A 15,889-nucleotide genomic window follows, 5' to 3' on the forward strand; every position below is an offset into this window, starting at 1 on the left:
GGCCCATAGATTTATGGGTATCCAGTTTACCTCAGTGATGTCTAACTCAATCGTCCTCAACCAGGGGAATTCTTCCTTTCTCCAGATTTTCTCTCTCACCTCTGGGAGCTGGGGTGCCTGAGGGCCAGCCTTAGCAGCAAAGAATGAGGCAAAGAAGGCATTCAGTAACTATGCCTTCTCTGCATCCTGTGTCACCAGGGCACCCACCTCGTTCAGCAGCAGGCCCACAGTTTCCCCAGTCTTTCATTTAGTACGGATGTATTTGAAGAAGTCCTTGTTATCCTTGACATCCCTTGCCACATTAAGTTCCAAGTGGGCCTTGGCCTTCCTCATTGCACCTCTGCATACTGTGACAACGTTCGTATATTCCTCCCAAGTGGCCAGTTCACTTTTCCACATATTGTAAACTTCCTTCTTCCATTCAAGCTTTTCTAGAAGCTCTTTGCTTATCCATGCAGGTCTCCTTGCTCCTCTGCCTGACTTCCTCACAGGGATGCACCAATCATGAGCCTGTAGGAAGTGGTCCTTGAATACTGACCAGCTCTCTTGGACCCTCCTAACTTCTAGAGCCCTAACCCATGGGATTCCTTCAAGCAGGTCTTTGAAGACACCAAACTTAGCTGTCATGAAGTCCAGGGTTGTAATCCTTCCTGTTGCCCTGTTTATACCACACAGAATCTTGAATTCCACCATCTCATGGTCACTGCAGCCAAGGCTACTCCCAACACTCACATCCTCAGATAGACCTTTGTTTGTTAGTATAAGGTCCAGCAGCACATCTTGCCTCGGTGGCTCCTCCACCACCTGTGTCAAAAAATTGTCCTTGATGCTCTGCAGGAGCCTCCTGGATTGTGTGCACCTCAGGTCATCCTCAGTGGACTCCAGGATTGCCTGCAGCTTGCCCTACTGCTTTTCCAGTACACGCTGGGGTGGCTGAAGTCCCCCAGCAAGATGAGAGCCTGCGAGCACAATGCCTCCTCTAGCTGGAGTAAGAAGGCTTCATCAATAGGTTCCCCTTGATGGGGCATCCTGTAGTAAACGCCAACCACAAGGTTCTCTTTATTGCCTTTGTCTCTAATTCTTATGCATAAGCTTTCCACCTGTTCATGGCTATTCTTCAGAGATGGTTCTTCACACTCTACCTATTTCCTGATGTAGGGGCAACCCCTCCCCACCTCCTTCTTCTCCTGTTCTTTCTGAACAGCCTGTAGCCATCAATAACCACATTCCAGTCATGAGATTCATCCCACCAAGTTTCAGTAATTACAGCTCGGTTGTAGCTTTCTAGCAGTATGATTGCTTCGAGCTTCTCCTGTTTATTGCCTATGCTGCATGCATTAGTGTAGAGGCACTTCTAGGCTGTCAGCCATGTCACCTTCTTAGAGGAATATACCGTAATTCCTTTGAGGTATTTCACCAATGTTCCCCTGTTGGCTTCTATTACCTCAGGAGCCCCTTGGCTCATCTTCATAGAACAAGTGCGCTGCAGTGTACCCAGCATGTCTCAGAATAACAGGCTGAGGGTTCTCACTACCACCCCATCCTTCTAAACTTGGTATGTCACCCCACAGCTTGACACAGGCAAGTCTGATATTATCCCCCTCCTCCTTCAAGTCTAATTTAAAGCTCTGTCAATGAGCCCCACTAGCTTGTAAGCAAAGACCCTCTTCCCCCTTTGAGAAAGGCGAACTCCATCAGATGCCAGCAGGCCTGGTGCGGCGTAGGCCACCTCATTATCAAAAATCCCAAAACAGTGGCAGTAACACCAGGCACAGAGCCATGTATTAATAAACTGGGTCCAACTGTTTCTTCCAGTGCTGCTGCCCTCAACTGGAAGGATAGGGGAAAAAGTCACCTGTGCTCCAGATTCCTTTACCAACCATCCCAAGACCCTGAAGTGTCTTTTGGTTGCCCTTGGACTACACATTGCGGCTTTGCCACTCACTTGGAAAAGCAATGATGGGTAATAGTCTGACAGCCATACCAGGCTAGGAAGTTTCCTAGCAATGTCCTTAACCCAGGCCCCAGTGAAGCAGCAGACTTCCCTAAAGGAAGGTCTAGCCAGCATATTGGACCCTCGGTTCCCCTCAGGAGTCACCTACAACTATAACCCATCTTTTCTTCCTCATGGAGGTGGTTGTAATACATGCGGTACGCCTTTCTGACCTTGGCAACACTTCAGGTGTCAACACATCTGTTGGCTGGCCTTCCACATCCAGAGCCTCATATCTGTTGTACAGGGGCACATGAGAAGCTGAGGTGGACAAGGAGGGGGGTTCAGCTGCTGCCCTGAGTATGGACTTTCCTCCACTCACCCCTTTCCTTTAAGCTACTGTCTTCTGCCTGGTGCAGGGTGGGATACAGGATCACCTTGATCTTGTTTTGTTTTTGTTTTTTTTTCCTGGTGGCTATTTCTGTTTCTGTCTCTGTCTCAGCGAAGGCTGAGCATGGTTCCACCAGTCTATCTCTTTCTCAGGCTCCCTGCTTCCCCTTAACCCTTCTACTTCCTCTCGTAGCTCTGCCACCAGAGCAAATCCTTAATCTATTCATATGTTTTCTTTGCAAAACAGAAATACTTTTGGGCAAGAAATTGGTTCACCCATTGCACTAGCATATATTTTACTCAGTACTACAGGATTTTGTATTTTCTATTCCAAGTGTGACTATAACAATTTTATCTGTGTAAAATTTTCCAGCTTTATTAGTTCTACTTCAGCATACTTACTTATTGGTTATATTGGCAGGTTTCATGAGAAATCTTGATTTGCATGTCTGGTGATTCTTTTTAACCAGACAACATAATGGATAAGAAGCTAAGGAAATCATCCACTCTCAGACAGTCAATCCCACTACATCTTTTTTTAGGGTAATACTTGAAGCCAATAGTTGTAAATTGCTTTCCACTGAGATATTAATGATTCTGAGGTAGAACTCAGAGGTTTCTATTAATTTAGGCATACTGACATTTTGCTGAAGTAAGAAATCTGGAAAGCAAAGGCAGTAATTCTTAACCTCTAAAATTACTGCTCTTACTCCATATGATTAACTTCCATAAGCTTACTTTATAGGCAGAAGATACCTTGCAGATTTTAAGGATACTCTTATGTGACAAAAGTTTTCCTGTGAACTTCTAGGACACCTGCACATTGCATAAGACTTTATTTGGTGGAAGTAATAGTGATATGTAGGACAAGACACTAATAACTCACGGTTCCCAGAGATGTTCACAATTATGATACACACTGATATTATGGGATGCCTCAGCATTTTGCTGAGATTTTTTGCAGATATTTGTACTGAGTCTTGCTGGGATAATGATTTTCTTTTCACAGCACCCTGTATGGTGCTGTGTTTTAGACTTGTGACTAAAACAGTGTTGATAACACACTGATGTTTTGACTGTTGCTGAGCTTTCGTTGCACAGACCCTAGGCCCTTCTATTTTTTGCACTCTGCCCCCCAGCAAGTAAGCTGGAGGTGTGCAAGAAGTTGAGAAGAGATGCAGACAGGACAGCTGACCCAAACTGACCAAAGGGATAATGCTCAGCAATACAGCTCAAGGAGAGGAGGAAGAAGGGAGTGCGTTCATGGTTATGGCATTTGTTTTCCCAAGTAACTGTTAGGTATACTGAGGCCCTGCTTTCCAGGAAGTGGTAAAACATCTGCCTGCCGATGGGAAGCAGTGAATGAATTCCCTTTTTGCTTTGCTTGCATGCACAGATTTACTTCACCTATTAGTCTGTCTTTATCTCAGTCCGTGATTTTTCATGCCTGCCTTTTATTTTCTTGCTCTTCCTATTCTCTCCTGCTGGGGGAGGGACGACAGTGAACTAGTGGCTGTGCAGGTGTTTAGCTACTGGCCAAGGTCAACCCAGCACAACAGTCTTTGTTAATATAGAATCACTGAATAATTAATGTTGGAAGGAATCTCAAGAGGTAATCTTTCCCTACCTCCTGCCCAAAGGAGAGCCAGGTCTGGGATCAGGCCAGGTAATTCACGACTTTGCCCAGATGGATCCTGAAAGATTCCAAAAATTGAGACTGCACAATCTCTCTGGCAACCTTCTCCTCTGCTTGACTGTGGTGAAAGGGAAAAAGGTTTTTGTTGTATTGAGACTGAATGCCTTTTTCTCGATTTGTGCCCACTGTCTCTGATCCATGTGACACATTCCTCAGTGAAAAGCCTGGCTGTGTCTTCCTGGTGACCTCCCCACAGGCAGCTGTTAGGTCCCTCTAAAGCTCTCTCATCCAGGCTGAACAAGTCCATCTCTGTCAGCCTCCTTTTGTAGGGCTTGTTCTTCAGCCCCTGACCAGCTTGGTGACGTCCACTGAATTCACTCATTTGTCAGTGTCTCTCTAGTACTCTTGTACTCTCTTGTCTCTCTTGTACTGGGGAGGCCTGAACTGGACACCGTAATCCATATGTGGTCTGATGAGTGCTGTGTAAAGAAGAAAAATAACTTCCTTCGATCTAACAGCTGTGCCCCTGTTCATGTGCCCAGGACACTGTTGACCATCTTTTGCTGCCAGGGCCCGCTAGATCACACTCAGCTTGCTGTCAACCCAGACCCCCCCAGGATAGGTCCCAGTGTATATCCTGAAGAAACTCGACCTGCAACTGGCCTTGAGCCAGAATAAAAGTCACTAAATTTTATCTTTTGAGACTGACCATCCAACTTGTTTCTCATCCATCTAGCAGATCACCTGTCTAGACCACAATGTGCCGGTCTGCATACAACAAGGATGCTGTAGGAGACGATGTCAAAAATATTTTTAAGTAAAGACAGGCAACAGCCACTGCTCTCCCCTCAACCACAGGTCTTGTTTTTGCATCTTAGAAAGCAAACAGGTAAGTCAACCATCCTTTACCTTTAAAAAATATATACACAAAGCACAAAATATAAGTCCAATATATTTTTTCTAAACAAGCGCTCTACTGGGAACTTGCAAGTACTGTAGAAAGGACTTTTGGGATGTTTTCTTAGCTTGCTTTGTTGCCAGATCTCATGATTACATTGTTCAATTGAAAGTGAATATCAGGAATTCAATTTATTGCCTATATAATGCATTCTAACAATCAGTGGTTGACTACAATAGTGACACCATAAGTCAGCAAATATAAGAAACCTCTAAAACTCAATTTGTAGTTTTAGAAAGCAGGCATTCTTTATTGCAGCACCAGGCACACAGGGGATCATTCCACCTAGTGCATTTGTTAAGTTGCTCTACTACAGGGGTTATATGCAATCAAAATATACATATCCATTAGATTTCTAGGAAACTAATATCACATTCATACTATTCTTGGAACTAATTAATATATGCAAATGCTTTTAACGCATGCATATTCATGCTCATCAGTGGTCTTCCAGGGTCCTCTGGTGGTTGTCAATAGTCTTCCTCACCGTGTCTGCTGGTTGAGCTCAGTCTTTGGGCATGCTCGGTTCATTTTTGGGTTGGTTACACAATTCTTACTGACACTAAATGAAATTATTCTAGTTCATTTCCCTTATTTGTTCTACTCAAGGATACAGGGTCTCCAGACTCCCTTCTATCTAATCACATATAGCGAGTTCTAAGACCATCTTATTCACAAATATTTCAAGTTTTTAAAACTTAGCTATGTTGTTCCAATTAGTGGAGTCCATATGTTCTTTTGAAGGTACCAGGTATCAATAGGGTAAGGTCAGACTTAGCTTAAGCTTGTGGAAAGATGTTAATTAGGCAAATATTTCCTACACTTTAGGCAAGAGATACAACTCCAATTGCAATACCAGGTTATTAATAATTGTGAATCACATGTGATACACAGCAGTGTTTTTTTTCTCTGTCTTTGCATTATGTATTATATTTGTGATAATAAGCCCTGGGAAATCAGTACTTCACCAAGCTTTTCTGCAGCTTTAACCTTTTAAGTGATAATGTTGCTATGTAATTACTAAAAGCCAAAGGCCCTGCATTAAATTTCTTTTGACGACATTATGACCTCTGAAGAAAAATTCAAATAATAAGCTACTTTTTTCTTCTTCAAAGTTAAAAAATATATGGAGAGTTTTTGTAGTATTAATCATTTACAGTAAGAGTTTATATGCAACCTGTGTCAGAAGTTTTACATTATTTTCTGTTTTAGCATGATAGTTATCATGCTAAAATCTTCTGATACACCTGTTGTCTTCCATCCAATATTAGTCCTTGAGTAACCATGCTTTTTATTGTAGTAAAAAACATCATCGTAAGTGCTCCCCACCTTGTTGCTTCTTCCTGAACTTGACATTTACGAGAGATTTCATCATGCCATTGTGGTTCTTTGGCAATTTTAGCTGCAGCATCCACAGAATAGAAAATATATAGTGTACGTGCCTAACTCAAAGGAGTCTAAGAAGCAACTAACTACTTCTGAATTAGTTCATTAGTTCATTTTACATGTTACATAACAAGTAATTACTTGATGTATCAAGCTCTTTGCTTCAACAATACTTCATCTGTTTTTTTCATTATACATAGCCTTTGAGAGATTTTTCTTTTTGTTTGTTTCTTATTTTGTCTATAGACACATTCTGCAATCACATAAAACTTTAAAGGTAGGTGATTTTGTAGAATTTCTCCAATCTCAGCAAATCTTTTATTAGTTGGTTTAACCAGAAAGTACCTCTAGGCTGTGGGAATAGTTAGGTTTCAGCCCACATTACATTTATTGAAACTTACATCTTGTTTCCATCACTGAAGTCATCAGCTAGTATAGATTGTTTGAGGTTTTGATAGAGGTGGATGATGAGTCATCAACAGAGCTATCAAATATCTATCTATTTTCCCAACCATATAGAAGTTTCAAACTTTGCTTTTTCTACTTCAGTAAGTTACTCACAATCTGTTCATTGGAGACTGTAGATTTAGGACAGGTCTTTCAAGCTTGCTGCAGGGTCTTCTGTGCTCTTTTGCCTGCACTGTAAAACAATAGACAGGTTTTTTTCCCTGTATAGGCCTGCTAGTAAGAGTATCAAGCTCAGTGTTATTCTGACATAATCCATAGCCTCAGAACCACAGCTAGACTGTGTCTACCCAGGTCATGTGTAGGTATAGAAGGTGTTAAGTGTGACTTCCACTGTATAAAACTCAACTCCAATATATTCTTGGGTTTGGTTCTTATCCTTGCTGCAGACTGCAGCTTCATCATCTAAACCTCCACACACAGACAAATAATTATTTTTTTAACTGTGTTCTCTTTTTTGAGTGCATTGTTACTTTTTTTGAGATTGAGGTACTTTTTTGTAAGAGAATATAAGATGAATTTGGGAACCCCGAACTAAAAAGATGGTACAAACATGTTCTTGTGGAAACAAGGTAACTGAAAATCCAAACCATTTCTTTTATATTATAAATAATATAGCAGATGCATTTACATGTGACCCTATATTCAACTTGGGAAATTTTTTCAGCAAAACATGATCTGCAACATTATTTCAACAAGAGACTAGAATGAATATTACACAGTATTATACATAAATTCTGCTTCTATTAAAATTTCTCCATACCATAAAATAATCAGCAATTTTCATCTGAAGCATTAAAAGATGTTGTTGGTTTGGGTTTTTTTTGTTTGTTTGTTTAGAAATTCTATGGTATTTACAACTGACTGGATCGTAAGTGTTTGCTTTTGTATTGGTTGCTTTACACTTCCTAAAGATAACAATAGAAATTCTAGAGGTATATGCACTGTCTTTATGTACAGAAGAACATTTAGAACTAATTAGTGTATTTGATGACAGTTGAGTACTATATAATTACTCTTGCCCTGCCTTTTGCAGTCTAGATTTGGTTAAAGATGGTACAAATATATTCTAATATATATAAAAATAAAAAAGGAATGTGCTAGTTTTGGCGGGGGTAGAGTTAATTTTCTTCACAGTAGCTAGCATGGGGCTGTGTTTTAGATTTGTGCTGAAAGCAGTGTTGGTAACACAGTAAAGTTTTAGCTGTCACTGAACAGGGCTTACCCAGAGTCAAGACCTCTTCTGCCTCTCACCCCACCAGCGAGCGGGCTGGGGGTGCACAAGGAGTTGGGAGGGGGCACAGCCACGACAGCTGACCCCAGCTGACCAAAGGGATGTCCCACACCATATGGCGTCATGCTCAGTGTATAAAGCTGGGTGAAGAAGAAGGGGGGGGGCGGGGCGCGGGGAGAAGCATTCAGAGTCATGGCATTTTGTCTTCCCAAGTAACCGTTACATGTGATGGAGCCCTGCTGTCCTGGAGGTGCCTGGACACCTGCCTGCCCATGGGAAGGAGTGAATTAATTCCTTGTTTTGCTTTGCTTGCGTGCACAGCTTTCGCTTTACCTATTAAACTACCTTTATCTCAACCCGCATGTTTTCTCACTTTTACCAGTCTGATTCTCTCCCCCATTCCACCAGGGGTGAGTTAATGAGCAGCTGTGTGGGGCTTAGTTGCTGGCTGGGGTTAAATCACAAGAAGAGAAAAAAAAAAAAACACCAAACCATCTGTGTTTTACTGTAGTGTATTTTAAAAAGGACTGCACTAATTGGCATTTCAAATTTAAAAGTATTTTAAAGGAAAAGTAGTATAGTAACTCACTTTGTTCATTTGCTAGGAACTGATGTTATTTTAAGATAAATAGGTGACAAGCAGTTACAGTAGCTTATCTTGTGATAGAAAAGAGGAAATCTTCAGAATAGAAATGAACCATTGATTTACTGGTGTTGCTGTAGCACAAAAATGGAATATATCAGAATCACAGACAGAATGAATAACAGAAAGCAATGAAAGTAAATGAAGAGGTGGAGTGGGATTTATTTTTGGAGCATATAAGTGGGGTACACAGTCTTCAGGAAGAGCATGATAAGATTTGAGCAATCTCTCCACATTAGAGAACAGATGAAAAGGTGGGGATATGTATGATTTCAGTATAAACATATTTGCATCTACTAAGCAGTATCCACACAACTGAAAGAACAGAACAAAGTGAAGAAAAACTACAGAGCCTAAAAAATAAAAGTAATGTAGAGTGAACTAGGCTATTAATCATCCTCTTTTTTTTCTGGGTTAAATAATCTTTTAAATCTATTTTTTATAGCTATTGTTAAAAAATATTTTAATTCTTACTTCTGCAAACACAGCCTACATTTGTCTGTTCCTTTCATAACCAACTTTATCCCCAGTATTCAAAAGCAATGAGGCTATTTATTTCAGCAATAGTTAAATCCTCATTCAGAGTGATGTAATATGCACCAAAATGTTTTACTCAGTCTTAGCAGGCAATTTCTTAGCAGGCAACAAAATTCAATTTATGTTAATCAGTTTCTGCATGGTTTGCTTTGCTTTCCAAGTTGAGGAATGAGTTTGGTATTCCTGCATTTCTCGTACTACAGAGTCAACACTAAATTATACACAACATTATAGCAAAATTTTCTTATTAGTAATTAACACACAATTCACAGAAGCCCTTGGACAGTGGCTTCCTTCCATTTAAAATGTTAAAAACATAGAAGTAACTAGCTGTTCATGATGTTTAGTCACTAAGCTAACTGAAAAGTAAAATTTGTTATTAGTGAGAATATAATAATGAAGGAAAAAAAGAATGAAAATTTTTGCAAATACTTTAGAAAAAAATACTTGATAGACTAACTGATATGTTTGTATTTCTCTTGCCTAAGTGATTAATAGAAATCAATTATAAAAATAACCAAAATAAAAAGATATAGATTATGGAAATTATCTTCCAAGTTGACTAGACCTTGCTTCTCCTTACAATGAAAAAAAAAATATTCACTGAAGTTTAGGAAACGTAGATGTTTTCCCAATTATTCTCCTAAAACTAAGTTTCAGGAAATTCTTTATACAGGAAGAATTTAAAGATATAAATTTCTACAAAGGAAAACTTTATTTTTATTCAATGACTTGGAGAAGTAAAAATAACAGATAGCAAACTGGCATATATTAAGGCATAGTACTGTGGATAAGAAATATATGTCTTTGCTATTTGGGATAGGAACTTTTTCCAGCACTTGCTATTTCACAGCATCAAAAAAAATAAAAATGAGGAGTTGCTCTTCTTACTCCAAAAGTTTTTTTTTTCTTTTTGCTTTACAGCCATCAGATGAAGAAAAACCTCTGTAAGTGGTGATGCCTAAATATTGACAGGCTGAGCACTGGAGCTATTTGAAACAAATTCCTAAAGTTCTCAGGACAGACAAAGTTGGAAACATTGTATTGTGGATACCTGCTGAGTGTAAGGGGAAGAGACGATGTCTTCTTGCACTTCCCTTTAAAGGTCAACATTAAGAGGTTTGCTTAATTGTGTCAAAGAATGACTCATTTCTGCACACAAAACTGTCTAAATCTGCACAAAAATATCCTTTCAGATGGTTTATTTAAGCAATGGAGGGTTGTGGGGTTTTTTTCCCACCCTGTGACCTTAAAGCAGCTTAAACCATTCAGGAATCTTCTATGCAAGGTAGTCAAGAAAAGTCAATTTACTGCTTGCAGGATTAAAGTTTGTCATACAGAAACCAGCAAGAGGACTAGCAGTATACATTATTCCATGTACTCCATACACCTCTGATAGGATGTATTTGTAGCAGCAGTGAGAAGAAAGTGGGAAAGTTGACTTCTGAATGGTTCAACATGAATTCACACAGAAAAATGTTTCATATATAGTCTAATATTAGTAGAACACTTCCTATAAATTTTCTGAGGAGCTGAATAGGATTCCCACTGGAGCTCTGGAGATTGTGCCTCTTCATCAGCGCTGAAGTGTTGCCTTCTGGAAGGGCTGAGTAATTAAGAAAACACTTGCCAGTTCAGCATGGTGTGGCAGCAGCTGTCTGTTCACTCAGGTGAGAGAAATGAATTCTGGAGAGCTCTTGATTCACTTTCCCTGGCTTGTTTTTAAAAGGGAAAGTCTATGCTTCATGATCTTCCCTTGGTTCTCCATCACTACCCAACACAAAGCTTCACCCCAGAGAGTTGTGTTCGTCTTTTCCTTCTTTGCTACAGACGTTAAGTTGTTGGAATATTACAAAGTTATAGATAAAAGGAGTAAAAAGAAATCAGAGCAAGTCACTGGATATCTTCTGATAGCTTGGAGAGAGAATGGGTATTTAAGCCCTCTTTCTGGTCTTATTTTAATAAAGTAAACAGAATATTTTCTTACTGCCCAAAATCTAAGCAAGCGAAAGAATGAAAACAGTAAGAGGAGTGTGGCACAAGTGTGTTTGAAAGAGAATGTACTCAGTTGCTGGCAGCAAGACATTTCAGTTTCAACATTGTAGGAGGTTGCTAACATACATAAAACATTAATTTAGAAGCTAGTTTCTGACTGGGGAGGGAATTTTATTGAAATTTGAATCTTGCAGATTTCATAAACACAAACATCAGAAGTGATAAAAGCATTTTACTATGGAATTGCCCACAAGAGATTCAAGTCAAGTACCTGGTTTCATATCTTTATTTCTCTGTGGTTTTGGGTTTTGATTTTTGGGTTTTGACTTTTTCTTTTGGTCACTCTCTGATTCTGTCTTTTACCATTTTCTGTCCTTTTTACTTCTACTCCTGCCTCTAAAGCATATTTGCAATCACTTCAATTTCAACCCCAGATACCTTCATCATACAGAAAACCTGAAGCTGACCCTTCAGCAAATTTGGCTTATGGTTTTTAAAGTACAGCTTAACACTCCATTTCCTAAAAAAAACCCTTTCCATTCTGATTTAAAATCATTTCCACTGAAATCAGTGTCATCACTAGAGGTGATACTAAAAGAATGGAAAGAAAAAAAAAAAAAAAGGAATAAATTCTGCTTACCAGCTGTATTCTGGCAGTATACAGAAACGGTTGTATCACCTTGTGATACTGGAAGACATAGTCAAGGACTGTAAAAAATGGGTGGCTGATTTCTTTTCAAAATTATAATATATATTATAAGCAGCAATTAAAGAAAAAATACTATGTGGGGAAGGTTAAAAAGATTTAATAGCCAAAGGACCAATGGAGTGAAAATGAGATCTAATGTCTCAAGCAGCACATGCTCTTCTGTGTTCTAGGTTAAACTGTACATTTACATCCCACATTTATATTTTCTATGTTCACCTCCAGACTACTGTTTCATGAATTAAATTATTGGTGAAGCACTGCTTAAAGCATTTTTCCCCTTTTATCCAACGTATTTTCCTGTTTGAGAGCCAAACAGTACATCTTCAATGCCAGTGTAGAATCTATTAATCTTTTTCTATAACCCCTGTATCACCACTGTCCAAAAGGACTTCCAGTCAACACAAACAAAGGTGACTGAAGAACAAATAATTTCTTTTTTCATTTGCATTGGCCATCAGCTCCTATTTTCTCTCTCAGTCACTCTTGGTGCCTTAATGAGGCCACTGTTTTTTAATCAATAAACCATGAAGTTTGGGTTTTTATCTGGAAAAAGTGAGATACAGGGTTACTGTTCCGATAAAATTTCCTTTAAAATCGTAGAGCTTGTCTGTTTGTGTTTAAGAGTGTTGACTGTAGTGTTTGCCTGCTATCCTTTCCTTTTTCGTACGGTTGTGTTAACTGGAAGGGGCCTTTTTGTACCAGTTTGCTAAATAGTATTGATAAATGTTGACTATGATCACTTACTGAAGGGGAAGGTAATTAGACTTTATAAACCATTCCCAAAGCATCATCCTCATCATAAAAAGTTGCCCAAGAAAACCTTTTTCTATATCTTATTGCTTTTACATTGTTTACCCAAAGAAGCGTATAATGACTGCATGCAGTGTCTTGTAAAAACCTACTGATTTTCCTCTTCCATCTGCTTCCTTCCTCATTATATCTTCATTCTTTTTTTGTGCCTTTTCCCTGTACTAATTTAATATTTTCCCTCCATCTATTCCTTCTCTGTTCTATTCTAAAAAAGAAAAAATCAAGACAGAGAGGAATGAAGCTGTCTGAAGCAAATGGATTTTGTGAAATAGCTCTTTTACAGGTCAGCAATGTTAAACAGAGACTGACTGTGTTGTACTGGAAATTTTAAGATCATTAATTCAAAATAGCTGCATGCAACTAAAGAGTACTGCACAATAATGTTCAGTACCTAAAATCCATTTGATTTCCTTTTCTTTCTACTTTCATCCGTCCAGTACAATCATACTTCTCAGTTATGATAACATTTTTCATTGAAAACTTTCTTTGTGGTTCAGAGACATCAAGCTAAGGGTCAAGAAAAATTGTGAAAACATCCTGAAAAAGTTAGTTCAAAAAACTATCTTGAAACAAAAGAATGGAAACTACTGTGGTAATAAAGGTAAAGAACACTTAAGAAAGAATTTCCCCCTCTGTGAGCGAGTTCATCACTACACATTTTTGCAAGCACGTAAATTGGAAAAAATTCATTTTTGCCACTACTGCCCACAGGATATCTGATTACTTCACAGTTATCTATGAAGCTCTTTTTGACCCAGAAGAACTTTGGTTATCTGTGGGTTTCTGATGGCTAATGATAATGTAACTGGAAAAACAACTATTTTAAACATGTTTGCTATACTGCTGTTAACAAAAAAAACCCACAAACCCACAATAAAAAAAAACCCAACCAACAAAAAAAAAACAAACAGCTACAAAAAAAAAAAAACCACACTGAAAATGTTGCTGAACAGTGTGCTTCAGAAAACACTTGCACATAAATATACATACAGGTTTAAGTCTGTCAAATAGAAATGCCTGAAGCTGGACAGAGTGGACAAAGAAGGAATTAACACTGTAATAACTAGATTTTTCACATCCTGACACTGCTGAAATTTACCTTGCACTCCCCTTTCACCCCCTACTCACTGTCATAGGGAGCAGTAGCCCCTCCAAAGTGGATTAACAGAAGTTTTGATCTCACTGGGCAAAAAGTTGTTTTTCAAAGGCACACCTGAAACTAAATCTCCCTGTCTCCTTGCCCTCAGGCACTTAAAGATCAAGTAAAATACATGTCACCACGCAGGCATCACAGCCAGAAAACCAGTCATGGATCAAATAATATGTGTCAGTCAAGACAGCTTTTCTCAGGAAGGAAAAGAAAGGAAAAAAAAAAGAAAAAAACAGCAAACAAAACCCACAAAAATTATAACATTTCCTTTCCCTTTATCCAGCACTATAGTATAGATATAAGAACTTCAATCTTCTACCCTATTCAGATCAGAAGCTTTTTTTTTACTTTTTTTTTCACCACAGATATGTACACAACCACAGCAATGCAATATCAATCTCTTTGTTTATGGGTACAAACTGGAACACTTCGCCAGACATGACTGAGCATGCTGTATCTCAGGATACCTGACATCCAAGAGGTTAAAGTGTTCCAATAAACCAGGGGAGAGCGCTGATGAAGTCTTTGGTCTGAATCAAAGAAGAAAGTGAATCTAAGCCTGGCACAGCTGAGTTTTCAACCCAGGAGTGAGGCATAAATAACTGTGCTGGACTATCTCTGTTTTATCTAAGGCTGTGGTTTCAACAAACTTATGTACTGGACCAAGCACTGCAAGGAGGACAGGCAGGGGACAAGAGCTACTTATAAGCACTGATGTGAGAACTTAATCTGGCCCAAAGTTTTGTCATTAATATTGGTTTGGTGAAAAATGCATATCACCATCAATAAAAATCTGCAGAAATGTGTACTAATTTTGACATCTTACAGCACTTCAAGGGGGAAAAACTTCAAAAATACTTTATAAAGGAAAAATATTTGAGAAGTTTGGGTTTTGTTTATGATTTTACTTACAAATATTTAGGTTAGGCATTTATTACAATTGTCTTCTAAAATTGGCAAAAGTCATAACATTTTGCTTGACTTTTTAACTTTTTAGCTTCTTTCTTCTTCAAGCTTTAGATTCACTCAGTATTTTGGAAAGGAATAAAAGCATATTTTTGGTCTGAGCCAAACTGGACTTTTAAGGGTTTTTTCCTTTCTAAATAAAAACAAAGAGTTGTTATTTAGTTAGCTAGATCAAAACTTCATTTAGGAATATAAATAATATTGTAGTAAATTAACTGCAGAAACATGCTTTTTTTAAAAAAATGAGGTTTGTGGTGCATCTGTTTCTACAGTAAAGAATTTGACAGAATAATACACAACTTTTTTTTTTTTTTTTTAAACAAGTCTTTGGTAATTGCTCCGTAATCTAGTTTCCAAATATGTTTTAAAGATGTTTTACAGGCTTATGAAAAGCTGATAAAACAGCGTGGAAAGGATTCTTCTAATGGCTTTTGATGAATACTTCTTTTCACAGCCATTAACACTTCATGAAGAACCCTGCAATAAACGGGAGCTCATTCTTTTACACAGTCATTGCTGGGGGCTTACATGATCCTGTGCTATATATTTATAACTACAATTGAATTAAATATATACAATTCTCATTCCAAGATTCCTATTAAACTAGCAGGAAAATATTTGCTCTTCAGTCAGTATGTTCATTGGGTTGCCCTTTGTGTAATTTCATCCTGTAAATACTGGTTTAGAATAAATTAATTTGATTCTGTTTTGAAAGATTGCAGGAATGGGGAAACACACACTTAGTGCCACTTAGCTCTAGGCAACGATGTCATACGTATGTGGGAACCAATTATAGCTAATTACAGTTTGACTAACCTGTGCCATTACAATTCTCGAAGAGCTTCCACAGCTCCTGCTCTATGATAATTCTTTTTCTAAGAATGTATCGGGTTTGGGAAAGTGTGTTGGGTTTTGGTTTTGTGGTTTGTTTTTTGGGTTTTTTTTAATTTTTCTTTTTATTTGGAATGTTATATCAACCAGAAGAAAATAGAGATTTAGGAAATGAAGGAGAGTCCAAAACAGATACAGTAGTAACAGTCTACTAGTGACCCAATAGCAGGAGTCAAGTACATTCAC

This window comes from Phalacrocorax carbo, chromosome 1, assembly GCF_963921805.1.
Source record: "Phalacrocorax carbo chromosome 1, bPhaCar2.1, whole genome shotgun sequence".
Lineage (NCBI taxonomy): Eukaryota > Metazoa > Chordata > Aves > Suliformes > Phalacrocoracidae > Phalacrocorax > Phalacrocorax carbo.